Below are 14,594 nucleotides of genomic sequence, written 5' to 3'. Positions count from 1 at the left end.
CTTCCCACGTGCCTCTTGCACTTGGGTCCACCTGTTTGACTTTAACATCCAGTCCATCCATCTATCAGCCCCATCCATCCATCCATCCATCTCACTGTTCCATCTTCTATATCCATCTATCCTTCAGTCCACTTATTCCACCAGTCCATCATCTATCCAGTATCCATCTGTCTATGAGCCAACCTATCCCACCACTCTATCATCTATCTATCCATCCATCAACCCATCCATGCCACAAGTCCATCATCTATCCACCCATCCATCAGTCTACCGATCCCTCCAGTCCATCATCTATCTATCCATCCATCAGCTCACCTATATCTTATCAGTACCATGCAGTCCATCTTCAATCCATCAGCTCATCCAATATGCCAGTCCATCCATCAACCCGCGGACTTGTACCTTTTGTACAAATAATACAATAATATACTGCATATCCAGGGCCTTGCTGATACACAACAGAACAGAGTTATACTACTTTTGCAGTGCCTCATCTTTAATGTAAATTGATGATTAGACCAGAATCTCTCCTCCTCCCATCCCAAGAAAGATAAGTGGTACTAATTTAACTTCAACAGCACTCCGAGAGCACTTATGATGAGCAGTGGCTAAAACGTGGCGCTCATATTGAACTGAGAATATAACAGCCTGTGACACCCACATAAGACATTTTAATGAGTAGCTCATGGGAAGCTAATTTACATTCAATGAGCATTTCAGAATGTTGAAAATATATGTACCTTGAGCCTTGAACACTATAGCAATCACTTACACATTCCTATTGAGACGACACTATCTAGTTTCCACATATAATAACAGCAGTCAGTAACACTCCCTGTACTCACATCTAATCATGCTCCAATGCATGAATAGAAGTATGACTTGCAGCTTCTAAAGGCTCATTGCGAACACAGTGATTGCGAACGCAGTGAGCACTAATATAGAAGCTGTCTGTGTGTCACGCTGTAACACCACCGGCCCGCCACCAGAGGGTGCAGCTGTATCACACACAAAACACACGCACGTACGCACACGCGCACACACACACACACACACACACACACACACACACACACACACACACACACACACACACACACAAAATAACTTAACTTAAAAAAACGTAACTTAAAAAAAAATCTTTAAAAAAAACCTTAAAAAAGTACGTAATTTATTCTAATTGTTGTTATTGCAATTTACGAGCTGCGTTCGCTTCCCGCGTTCGCGCGTCTTACTTGTACATAGTCTGGATTTTCGGTACACCATGACGTCACGAGCCGCGGTGAAGAGCAAACCACCGCCACCGCCCCAGCCCTTCTCTCTGTTTTTACTCACCACCGCTCAACGTTATTTCAGCTCCGGTGGTCAGCTCACCACCGAAAATCCAGACTATGAATGAGCCTTTAGAGGCTACCTGAATCCATTCCATGGCTTCAAATAGACTTCCTATGCTATTTGTCTTTCTTTCTTATATAGATCATGTGGTTCTCAACCTGTGGGTCGGACTTGGGACTCCCCTGGGGGGTGCTTGTCAGGGTGGGGGGTCCCCAGTTCAAATATGATTATTTTGGGGGCCATGGCCCGAAAAGGTTGAGAACCACTGATATAGATGACAGCCCCCTTCCACAGTATAGGGTGTAACAAAATCTCCTGGAGAGGGTGTCAACATATGTGTCACGTGGTAGCGGCCGCCATACTTGCTGGCTTGTCTGGTTTGTTTACATTGAGCGACCATCAGGTGTGCTTGTATACGTTCTTTTTTAAACTGACCTCACAATGGTGCAGACTTGCTCAGTAAATAAGTGCCACAGCAAGTCACGTCGAGGGAATGAGCCAGAAAACGGAATTAGATTTTCAGCTTTTCAGCATGGAGACAGTATCAAGGAACCCAGATTGACGAGTTTACAAAAAGACGTAGAATGGCTTGGATCGGCGCACGGGCGCAGAGACATAACGTTCATCTAAGTATCTAAGCACAGCCGTATTTGTTCACAACATTTTCCTTGTCCTTGTAATGTATTTGGGCCCGACGTTCTTTCTATCCATCCTGGTGTTTGTTCACTATGTTATCGCCAAGAACGAGCTCAATATTTACAAAAACATACCACCGTCACTCTATTCTGAGTGATGTGGGCTAAAATGTATTGCCCACGAGAGGGCCGTCCCTAGCTTTTCAGACGCCGCCCTCCTCTTGGTGACGTACACGTTTTCACACGCTATATAATCAGCTTTATCAATGACTGGGTAGAGAGAAAGGAAGTGCAGAAGAGAGAGAGCTGACATGCAGAAAGGGCCTTGGGTCAGATTTGAAACTGAGCTGGCTGTGGCAAGGACTTACTGTAGTTACTGTAGTAGTAGATGGACCCTGTTGTAAACAAGTGTAATGCTTTATCATGGTTCGCCCACAAGTAACAGTATTGACTTGACATACAACAGCTGTGGGTGCGGCTTCAGTTCGGGTGGATCACCACCCATCACCACCCACCAGGCAAACCGAGCATACTTAATGAACTGGTGGGCGTGCCCACATACAAATGACATTTTAACAAATACTGTACACTTTAAAGGTGTAGTGAAATGAAACATATTTTTCACACTTTTAGACCATATCTGTGGTCATCATATGGGCATACCTAACAATGGGCAAATTCTTATTTTTGTGTGTTTTTATATCAAAAGTCCATACTTTAAAAAAAAAAAATTCTGAATACGAAAACGTGCTCTGTGATGACGTGTCGAGGCCCACATCAATAAAAGCCAATACAAATGAAGCTCACCAGTTTGATTCCCATGCTTCATTGTCCTCCAACACAGCTGGTTTTGATTAAAGAACTACTCAGTTTTTTATCTCAGTCAAGATGACATCTAAACAGTGTATTACTCGTTTTAAACTTAATCATCACGCTAAAAGGTCTATATAGGTTGTATAGGTTAGAAATAATCCCCTGACTTTGCCCCATGTCTCTCTGTCACTTTACAAACGACACTGCACGTGAGAGACTTCCTCTCCCATAGCCCGGAGGGATGTGACACACTGATTGGTTCAGAAACTTGAGCTTCTCAGCGTTTCAAGCTGAAACTTCAAAATAAAATGCCCACCATTTCCGTTTCACTGCACCTTAAAAAAAGGAAGAGAATCTTCGTCTTCGTCTTCGTCCGGAAAAAAATCACGGTACTCCATCTTTAAGTGTGGGAACTTCCATCAAACCACCAATTTCTTGTTTCTTTTTTAGCTGTCTGCGTGATGCCCCATTAATGTGACTAGACCTGTACCGTCAGCTACCGGCCTACTTGGGAACGATGCAACTTGGGAAACTAATAATACCCGTTGTTAACTTGCCATAGCACCCGTTTTAACTGTCTGTCTGTGTCCCATATGGAGATCTCTGTATTTGTCTGTCTGCCTGTGTGTGAAGAGTGCAAACTGACTGTGAAAAGTGGATTGGTTAAGTAATCAATTGGCAGGTGTGGGGTTGCCATGGCAATCAATTGGCTGAGGCAGAGGCTGGAAATTGCACAGATGAGGGGACTTTAGGCTGATTAGGCCCATTGGCATGATCAGAGCCTTTTGTGGTGGTTCTGGAGAACCGTGGGTCCGACCAACTCAATACCGGGCACTGCACTACCTGCGGGGGTGTGGAACGCGGTGGGGCAAACGGTTCTCGAGTTACGTGCATTACAACTGTACACACACGCAGACACACACACAGAGACGTGGCGCATTCATAGGACTAGACCTGTACGTGCCCGTCGGCTACCGGCCTACTTGAGAACGATGCAACTTGGGAACCTACTGTAATAATACCTGTTATGTCAACTTGTCACAGCACCCGTTTTGTCTGTCTGTCTGTCTGTCTGTCTGTCTGTCTGTCTGTCTGTCTGTCTGTCTGTCTGTCTGTCTGTCTGTCTGTCTGTGTCCTACATTGATCTCTGTATCTGCCTGTGTGTGAAGAGGGCAAACTGAGTGACTGTGACTGTGGTTAAGTAGGCTAATCAATTGTCAGGTGTGGGGTTGCCATGGCAATCAATTGGCTGAGGCAGAGGCTGGAAATTGCACAGGTGAGGGGATTTAGGCTGATTAGGCCCACTGGCAGAGCCTGACCAGAGCCTTTTGTGGTGGTTCTGGAGAACTGTGGGTCCGACCGACTCGAGTCCGGGCACTGCACTCCCTGCGGGGGTGTGGAACGCGTGTGTCGAATATGAAGTCGGTGGGGCAAACGGTTCTCGAGTTACGTCCATTACAACTGTACACACACGCACGCACGCAGAGACGTGGCACATTTATATTAGGATGTAATGGGATTAACATTACAATTACAAAGGGCAAACATGGAATTATGGGGTTTCTGTCTGTTTTAAGTCTTTATCTAAATACCATACCCTATAGAAGCTAATTTGAAATAGATTATGACTGATTTACACTGTATCGGACAGCGCTGAGTCTACAGCGCAGCAATCGTCTGCTTCTGGTGGCACATTTCCAAGTGATTTAAAGACGGGGTGCAATGGCTAGTTGGAGCATTTTATTTTGTAGTTTCACAGTTTTTGAACCAATCAGAATGGGTGGTGAATCTGATCCACCTGAACTGAAGCCGCACCCACAGCTGTAGTTGTATGATAAAGGGGGAGGGGTTAGGGGAGGGGCTGATAGTGTGATGTCACTATATTACTGTTTATTTCATTGGCACATTTGACTGTCAAGGGTTCAGCCTCCAGGAAGAAACCCTAAATACAAAGTTAATACACCATTGCACATACAAACGACTCCAGGGTGTCTAATGAAGTACTGTCACCTCATAGACACATGAAAAACTGGAAAAATACAAAAATTGTGGCACACTTTCTAACCTATAATGTTTTCAGATACATATTTTACCGTGAAGTTTCACCACTTAGTTCATTATTATATTTTGATTAGGCGTTCCATCATGCTCGTTTGAAGCACGGCTAGATGGCTATTTCAACCAATCAGATTGCTTCCTCGCTGTTGTATAAATCATTCTTTATTTCAATTAATCAATACGGTTTAAGGGCGTATTCGGAAATGGCGCACTGAGCGCACTGTCTAATGCATACTAATAGGCGACTGAGGCGAGTGTGCTCCGGTGTGGTACTGTATTTCCGAACACACCCTAAGGAGCATAATAGTCTGTGCACTAACTGGCTGACTCGAGGCTGAGCCACCATGGCACACCTGGCAAAACTGCGATGCTATCCGAGGCAGCCTGGCAGGCTGGCCACCAGCCTCCAAGTCACTCATAAAGGCAACTTCACTTTATATTAATGAGAGAACAATATCATCAGAGCATTAATTGTATGCCGAAACACGTAAGCGTTCCTTTTTGGTGTGTGCCAATAAAGAAATGGAAATGTGAGTACTTCGTCCGCCATTTATTTAAAGGTTTAGAATTGTTGGCCCCAAGATGAGCAGATGGTTCACCATACTGACCAAACTGCTAAAGTTACATGGGCCTATACTGTATAGAGACAGCATGTGTTGGCATTGGCATAGTGTACAGTTGACCAGTCACATGATCATCAGATTTATTTTGAAAAGACTTTACATCTTCATAAGTACAGTACTTAAGTACACTTTTAATATAGGCTAACTGTACATTTTTTTTAATTATAACTTTTACTCCCCTACATTTCATAGAGACCTTTCTATTAAGGTTGTTTCATGTTACTTTTTAGAAGAAGTTTCTATTTTATGTGATTGTGATTGGACACACACTGTTCCTCACAGGAGGAAACCACTCACAGAACCCACAATGAATATATTAAAAGCTCTCAACTTACCCAGCAGACCATCAGTGCTAATGGCGATTGTCATTTATGGCTCGGGATGGACATCTTTACATACGGTATCAACCTGTCACTCACGTTAAATATAGGCTACAGCCCTACCCGCCTCCTCCTCCTCCTGCCTGTGAAAGGTTCAGTCCATTAAGGGGAATAATTACTTGCAATTTCTAAAACAACTTTTACTGAGGTTAAATAGGTATGCTATACTTGCCTACTCTTAAAAACTGTGTGTGTGTGTGTGTGTGTGTGTGTGTGTGTGTGTGTGTGTGTGTGTGTGTGTGTGTGTCTGTGTCACTAATGTTGCATTGATCCGGCCAGGAAGAGAACCCAGGTTGCATATGGTTACAAGGCATGTACGTTACACAGTCTCTCTAGAGCCATTCAACAAAACGGGTCTTTCAGATTTCTCAGACTCCATCCTGATTGGTTAACATTGGCTTCCAAAGTTCGCAGGAGTGCTCAGTTTCAAACAAAATGCTGCAAATCATGAACACATCGTGTGATTTCCATGAAATTGTGCACGCACATTCCCACTAGGCCCAGGAAGAAATGCCATGTGAACATTTTCAACTCAGCCTCATGGTGGCGCTATAACTGGCCGAAAAGTGTTTTTACCTCCAACTGCACGGATCTGTGGATAACTTTGTATGCCAACTCCCTAGAGGCCAAGGAATTTTTCACATCTGCTCTTTATAGCGCCACCAGAAGGCCGACATATGTAAAACACATTTTCTAATATTACTCCTTCAGATGTTATCCAAATTTCACGCAAATCGGTACACATGCTCTCCATAGTCATGTGATCAAGACGGGTTTGTTTGATTTCTCATAATCCACCTTCATTGCCTACGATTGGCTTCTAAACTTTTCAGGAGTAGCCCGCTTTGTACCCGTTTTGTACAAATCGCCACAACTACTCAACGCAGCGTCCGATTGCGGTGAAACTGTGCATGCATATTCCCACTAGGCTTTGGAAGAAATGCCACTTGACAGTTTTCAAATCAGCCTCATGGTGGCGCTACAACAGGCCAAGCCGTGTCACACACACACACACACACACACACACACACACACACACACACACACACACACACACACACACACACACACACACACACACACACACACACACACACGCGATTATATTACTCCTAAACATTTTGCCAAACATCACACACACTCCTATCCTCCTGGTGGAGACCTGTTCCCAGAAGGGCACTTTTTCTAGTTTACACATGCATCTGAATACTAGACATCTGGTGGAGAAACACAGTAAGCAATGTGGACCTGAGGAAATGAACACACCAGGATCCCCACAGGACTTACAAATTCATGGTATTCATGTGAATTCAAAAGAGGACGTGAAGTTGCATTGCATATACGTACCATCAGAAAATCTGAAAACCTGCCACAAATTTCACACGAGAAGTCCAAGAAATGCAACCCCCAAGGAAAGAGGAAACAAGGTCGCTCCAGGCACAGCTGGAGAAGTGTCCAGGGAGACATGTCTGGGAGTGGGCTCTCCCAGACATCTAAAACAGTCTTAAAAACAAAATTGAGTGAAGTGGATGACATTTTGTCAGTGGCCTCCAGAGGGGCACTGAAGTAAATAGATAGAAAATACTACAGGAATAGTATAAACTGGTAAGTGGTGAAATTAAGATCTAAATCTGTTATCTTTAGATAATACAATAACATAGAGAAAAACAAAATGTAAGCTATATAGCCTACAGTAGAAAGAGAATAAAATCTGCACTCTCAGTAATAGGAGTCGTCTTAATAATGTTGTAGGATTCGCAGCAGCAGTCAAACCAGGGCGACACGTTTCGGAGCGCAGGCCTTCGTCAGTGTCGGAATTTAAGCGGAAATGACTTGATTATATAGAATTTCGGATTAATTAAAAGACCATACAGTCGTGTCTCATTATTAAATGACATTCATAATAATAAACAGTATACAGAATATCATATAAGGAGTCATCAGTATCTCATTTTAACACACACACAAAAAACACACAACAGAAAATAGTTTAACACCAACTCCAATTTAGACCTTTAAGAAATTCAGTAATTAAGAAATGGATCCAAAATGCTTCTCTTTGCAATAATAATGTTCTATATCCCCACCTTAACTCTCTTTAAGAGTTCGAAATTCTATGGCCTGACTCACGCGTGCACAACAGATTGTTGTATAGCTGATGCATGAGACTTGTTTACTGATGCAAGCTCGCAATTCATTTCCAATGGGAGTCACATGGTTTGACACAACATTTCTGTTGTATGAGGGGGAGGGGGGCAGTCGAAACACAGCCGAAAGCCGTACAACAAAAATGTTGTGTCAAACCATGTGACTTCCATTGGAAATGCATTGGGGCGGCCATGACACTTACCCTTTGTTTACATCTAGCATCCAACAATGTTGTATTGCTAGATGCGAAGGTGTGAGTGAAGCCTTTGCTTTGAAACCTCAGGGTCATGTCCAGTTCTGTTGAAGTGTCTGATTTTCTTTTGTCATGATATTGCTTTTATGTTCTGTGATTCTGGTTCTCAACTCCCTTTTAGTTTTTCCTACATAGCAAAAGCCACAAGGACATTTAAGGAGAGCTATACAATAATCAGTTATTTGTGATAAAAAGAGAAGGATCCGGGCACACAAGGTTAAAAAATGAGGAGCGCCTTTATTGAATTAAAACTGCCAACATGTTTCGACCTAACAGGTCTTCTGCCCGGATCCTTCTCTTTTTATCATGTATTTATCCCGTTTTTTGATCCGTGTGAGCACCTTTTTATCATTATCACATCCTGCTACCTCCATTGAGCACCTGGTTAGTTCCTCTTGTTTCTCAATCAGTTATTTGTGTTGATTGCAGGTGGCAGCGGTGGCCGAACGGTTTGTGGAGCGGTCTTGATACCGGAAGGTCGCCAGTTCGTATCCCCGGACCGGCACGTTAAAATTACCACCGCTGAAGTGCCCTTGAGCAAGGCATTGAACCACTACCATGAAATGTTCTATGAGCAGGGCCTGGCTGTAAACAAGTATCTGATGCTTTGTCCAGTTACCCTGGGTAAATATAGTATCTTTGCTTTGCTTTGATATTTTAATGTAAACTAAACTTAGTCGACTGTAGGGAAGGAGAGGTGGAACTGAGATGTGGGTCTCACGTTACCCAACTCATGCAGAGACTAACGCCCCAGATGGAGTCCATGTTTCGGCGTTTCCTTTTCTCTAAACGGGTAGAGATACCGTCACTCTTGGACCTAGCGGAATGGATGAATATCGAGATGAAAGTGCAAGCTGTTAGACCAGAAGTCCAGGGTCACAAGGATCGAAGTAGTCCAGCAAGGAGGCTGGACGGTCACTCTCGCAGAAATGACCATGAGCATAACCGGAGACGAACAGTCATCATGCATGGTACGGTAGTAGCACCCAACCCTGCCGAAAGTACACCGAGTAACCAGCAAGATGGCCGGAAGCAGTATTGTCATTACTGTAATAGCGGTACACACCATCTTGGGGTATGCGGCAGGTTCAAACGAATGAGTTCAATGGAGAAACGAGAGTGGATACGAAAGATGAAGCTGTGCTATCTCTGTGGACGTCGTCATCAGGCAAGAGAGTGTACCCTACCGACGAAATGTGAGCAATGTGGCGGAAAGCACCTTTTGGTTCTTCATGGTCCCAATTCGAGAAGGGCCCGATCTAACCAGCAAACAGCTGGACCTTGGCGGGATTCTCGGACCCCTAAGATCGAGAGGGGACAGGATCCGCAAGAGGGAACATCGCAGTCAGCTTTTGCAACGCAGTCAGCTTCTGCAGTATTGACCACAGTTGGAGAGTCGTTGCATGTGGGCTACTCACTGCCAAAAGGGAGAAATGTCATGCTAAAGATCTGCAAAATCCTAATCCGGAATGGTGATCAAGTACTGGAGGCATATGCGATTCTGGATGATGGTTCGGAGCGAACCATTCTGTTACAAACGGCGGCTAAGCAGGTCGGGTTACAGGGACCACCTGAAGAGTTGCGGATCAGAACTGTGAGAGATCTTCAAGTTCTGTGCGGGGCGGCGGTATCCTTTGAGGTATCCCCAGCCGCACGACCAGATCAAATTTACCACATCGAGGGAGCCTTTACTGCTTAAGAGCTCGGATTGTCGGAGCATACACAGATCGTCAGCAGGCTGAGGGAGAGACATCAACATCTACGAGGACTTCCTTTGCCGGACTTATATCGGGCACGGCCTGTCCTCCTGATAGGTTCAGATCACCCTCACCTTATAACGCCCATAGAACCGGTGAGATGGAGCCCAGCTGGTGGTCCGGTGGCCATCAAGACTCGACTAGGTTGGACTGTACAGGGTCCAATCCAAGAATTGCGGAGAAGTTCTCAGGAATTACAATGTTACTTTGGGTCAGCACCGATTCAACCAGATAATGAATTCAGGCATGTGGAACAGCTTTGGATGATGGAGGTATTACCCTGGCGTAGCGAAAGGCTTAGTACGCGTTCACGAGAGGATCAGAGGGCGGTTGAGCTACTGGAAGCCGAGACCATACGAGTAAACATCGATGGAGTATCTCGCTATGCAACACCACTACTGCGGAAGACTGACGCTCTTTCCCTATGTGCGACCAGTGATGCCGCACTCTCGCAGTTGAAAAGTACAGAGAGAAGACTGGCTAAGTCACCGGAGCAGGCAGTAGCCTACAGGTCCGAGATAGAACGACTAGAGTCCTTGGGATACGTAGTTAAGCTGGAGCGTGGGGCAGAAGACACCCCCACCAGCTGGTATATACCTCATCATATGGTGCATCATAATGGCAAAAATCGGGTGGTTTTCAACTGCTCGTTCCAGTTTCAAGGAAATAATCTCAACGAACGTCTACTACCTGGCCCAACCCTGAGTTGCTCTCTCTTGGCTGTGTTATTGCGGTTCCGAGAGCATTCTGTTGCAATTAGTAGTGACATTAAAGGAATGTTTCATCAGATACGGCTATTACCGAAGGATTGGCCCCTCCTACGATTCCTGTGGCGCGACCTGAGGTCAGATGAGCCTGTTAGGATTTATGAATGGAGAGTATTACCCTTTGGCACTACGAGCAGCCCATGTTGTGCCACCTTCGCACTTCAGAAACATGTCCTGGACCACAGCCAACAGGGGGAGGATGTCCGTGAATCTGTCCTCAGATCATTCTATGTGGACAACTGCCTGCAGAGTTTGCCCTCAGTCAATGAAGCTAAACCACTGGTGGAGAAATTGCGAGTTCTCCTGGCTGAGGGAGGATTCGAGTTGCGTCAATGGGCTAGTAACAAACCAGAAGTTATCAGTCATCTTCCGCCTTCTGCTAGATCAGATAGTGCTGAGCATTGGATAGCTCATGGGCAGTCGGATGGACAGGAGTCTGCACTTGGACTCCTGTGGCATTGTCAGACCGATACGTTATCCTACAAACTCAGAGAACCCGGCAATTCACCAGTTACAATGCGTAACATTTACAAGACACTGGCAAGTCAGTATGATCCGCTTGGGTTCATAATGCCCTTCACCACCCGGGCTAAGATGCTGGTTCAGCAGTTGTGGGCCAAGAGGAAAGATTGGGATGATCCAAACCTGCCTGAAGAACTTATCCAAACATGGGAGGAATGGGAAAGAGAGTTACCAGAGCTCCAACATATTATATTACCCAGATGCTATAGCAGTCAAGAGTTGGATGCCCTGACTAGCCAACGGGATCTTCATATATTCTGTGACGCGTCAGAGAAGGCTTATGGTTCAGTTGCTTATATAAGGACTGAATCCCCAGATGGTAAAGTGGAGGTGGCCTTCGTGACGGCAAGGTCTAGAGTAGCTCCTAAGAAACAACAGACAATCCCTAGACTGGAGTTGTGTGCAGCTTTGACGGGAGCGCAAATATCGGTGGTGTTGGATAAAGAACTCACCCTGCCTATTCGTCAGACCTTTCTTTGGACTGATTCAACCACGGTTCTTACTTGGATCACTTCAGAATCTTGTCGCTTTAAAGTCTTTGTAGGGACCCGTGTGGCTGAAATCCAGGAACTGACTGAAGGGAAATCTTGGCACTATGTGGACACGGGTAACAATCCAGCAGATGACATCACTCGAGGAAAGACTCTTGCGGAATTGGGACCAACAAGCCGATGGTTTCGTGGGCCTCCGTTTCTCTACCAGACATCAGAGAAATGGCCAAGAGCCATACCAATCCCGCATATCGACGAAGCAGAGTTCAAGAAAGAGGTCACCTGCCAATTGACTACCCTATCTACACTTAGGGTGGGAAGGTTAGATGCTTCATCCTATACTACCTTGGCGGATCTTGTTAAGGATACTGTGACGCAACAAGTTGGGTCACCCTCCCTCGAGCCTACAGCCGACGAGTATCAGAAAGCTGAGCTGGCCCTGGTTAAGCAGATCCAGGATGACTGTTTCGCCAGTGAGACTACCCAACTGGTTTCGGGAAAGGCATTAGCTAAGAATAGCAAACTAATCACGCTCTGTCCGGAGTTCGACAGTACTACCCAGCTCATTCGGGTAGGGGGACGACTTCGCCATAGTGAACTTTTGGACCCAGACGCGATACATCCCATCGTACTTGACCCCAAGCATGCGATTACCAAGTTGATCATCAAGGACTACGACGAGAAACTGCGTCATGCAGGACCAGAGCGAGTGTTTGCTGAAATCAGACGAAAGTATTGGATACTGAGAGGAAGAGAGGCCGTTAAACGATATCAGCGAGGTTGTACTGGGTGTCGCACTTGGCGAGGGACTCCAAACATCCCCAGGATGGCTGATTTACCTCCTGCAAGATTACGTATCCACGAACCAGCATTTTACTCTACAGGAGTAGATTGTTTCGGGCCATACTTCGTTAAAGTAGGACGCAGGAGGGAACGACGCTGGGGGATCATCTTCAAATGCATGACGACTCGTGCAGTCCACATTGATCTTCTCTGCAGTCTGGACACGGATTCTTACCTGATGGCATTAAGACGTTTCATTGCGCGTCGAGGAAAACCATTCGAAATATTGTCCGATCAAGGAACGAACTTTAAAGGAGGGGTGCGTGAGCTGGAGGAAACATTTATGACCCTTCAACCTGAAATTAAGGCACAGTTGGCCAAGCAGCAAATTAAATTTGTATTCAATCCGCCCAGCGCACCTCATTTCGGAGGTTGTTGGGAGAGGGAAATCCGATCTCTCAAGCAGGCCTTGCAAGTAACATTGGGTGCTCAAACAGTGTCAGAAGAGGTTCTGCGTACAGTTCTGGTTGAGGTGGAAGGGATTCTGAACTCCAAACCTTTAGGTTATACCTCATCGGATGTAGCTGATCCCGACCCTGTGACACCCAACATCCTCCTCATGGGGAGGCGAGATGCGTCATTACCGCAAGTTCAATATGATGAGTCAGACATGTTGGGAAGGAAAAGATGGAGACATAGTCAAATACTGGCGGATCACTTCTGGAAACATTTCTTGAGGTATTACCTACCTAACCTTCAGGTACGGCAGAAGTGGCAAAAGGAGACGCCGAATATTCAGATTGGAGTTCCGGTGATGATCGTGGATCCACAGCTACCTCGGGCCCTTTGGCCTATTGGAAGGATTTCCCAGACTATTTCTGGTGCGGACGATAGGATTCGAACGGTAGAAGTGAAGGTTGGAGATCGGACCTACCTGCGACCAGTGGCTCGAGTAATCAGTCTTGCTGCCTTCAACTGACTAAATTGAATGGCTTGGGCCCACATCACCGGTGTAGCTGCTGGGGATAGCATAGCGACTGGGGCTACATCAGATAAGAGATACCGGGCAATGACGACGAGTCGGAAGGATTGTGAAAAAACAGATTGAAAATTAAAAAGAAAGAAAAATACTAAACGATAAAGAAAATAGAAAATGAATAAAAATTGTTCAAGTCTTCTGGATACGGTATAGATTTCAACGTGAAATCTGGGGAGGCTGTAACGAAGACTCTCACTTACATTCATCTTAGCTTAACTGGGAGAGTGTTCGTTGGATATACAGTCTCCATATATGGCAATGAACGAAGGCTTTCACCTAGAGCTTCATGTGTTATCGTGTAATGAAGGCTTTCACCTAGAGCTTCTGGTGGATATCATGAGAGCATTGTCTGGACAGCATGATGATGCAAGGGCATCGGAGCTATATCAACCCTCCCATAGATGTTGGAGCAGTCGGAGGACGGCAGAGGCTTCGTTCACCGATAGGATATCGAGATGAAAGTGCAAGCTGACAGACCAGAAGTCCAGGTTCATAGGGACCGAAGTAGTCCAGCAAGGAGGCTGGACGGTCACTCTTGCAGAAATGACCATGAGCATAACCGGAGACGAACAGTCATCATGCATGGTACGGTAGTAGCACCCAATTCTGCCGATCGTACACCAAGTAACCAGCAAGACGGCAAGAAGCCGTAAGTCAGTACTGTAATAACGGCACACACCATCTTGGGGTATGCGGCAGGTTCAAACGACTGAGTTTAATGGCGAAACGAGATTTGATATGACAGATGAAGCTGTGTTATCAGCAATGGACGTCGTCATGCAGGCAAGAAACTGTAAACTACAGACTAGGAGTGAAATGTGGTGGAAGGCACCCTCTGGCTCTTCACAGTATTAATAGGAGCCGGACCCGGTTGAACCGGAGAGCAGATGAACCTTTGCGGAACCCTAGGACACCTAAGATCGAGACGGGACAGGATTTACAAGAGGAATTACCGCAGCCAGCAATCTTGACTATAGCAGGAGAGTCCTT

General features: G+C 45.6%; 1 protein-coding gene across 2 annotated transcripts in view; it reads right to left on the bottom strand.

Moving 5' to 3' along the window:
- ctbp2a (C-terminal binding protein 2a) overlaps window positions 1-3,832 on the bottom strand; it is a 111,229-nt gene extending 107,397 nt beyond the window's left edge. Inside the window, exon 1 of one of the 2 annotated variants that reach the window (XM_079513009.1) lies at window positions 3,806-3,832. The gene's annotated coding sequence lies outside the window, so the exon portion shown is untranslated. Of the gene's footprint in view, window positions 1-2,777; window positions 2,874-3,805 lie in introns of those variants that run through there. The other variant, XM_079513010.1, reaches the window with a different exon arrangement.
- Between the last annotated feature and the right edge of the window lie 10,762 nt (window positions 3,833-14,594).

The sequence above is a fragment of the Electrona antarctica genome (assembly GCF_951216825.1).
Source record: "Electrona antarctica genome assembly, chromosome: 10".
Taxonomy (NCBI): domain Eukaryota; kingdom Metazoa; phylum Chordata; class Actinopteri; order Myctophiformes; family Myctophidae; genus Electrona; species Electrona antarctica.
Note: the sequence above shows the minus strand (reverse complement) of the source record. Positions and strands in the feature narration are given on the sequence as shown.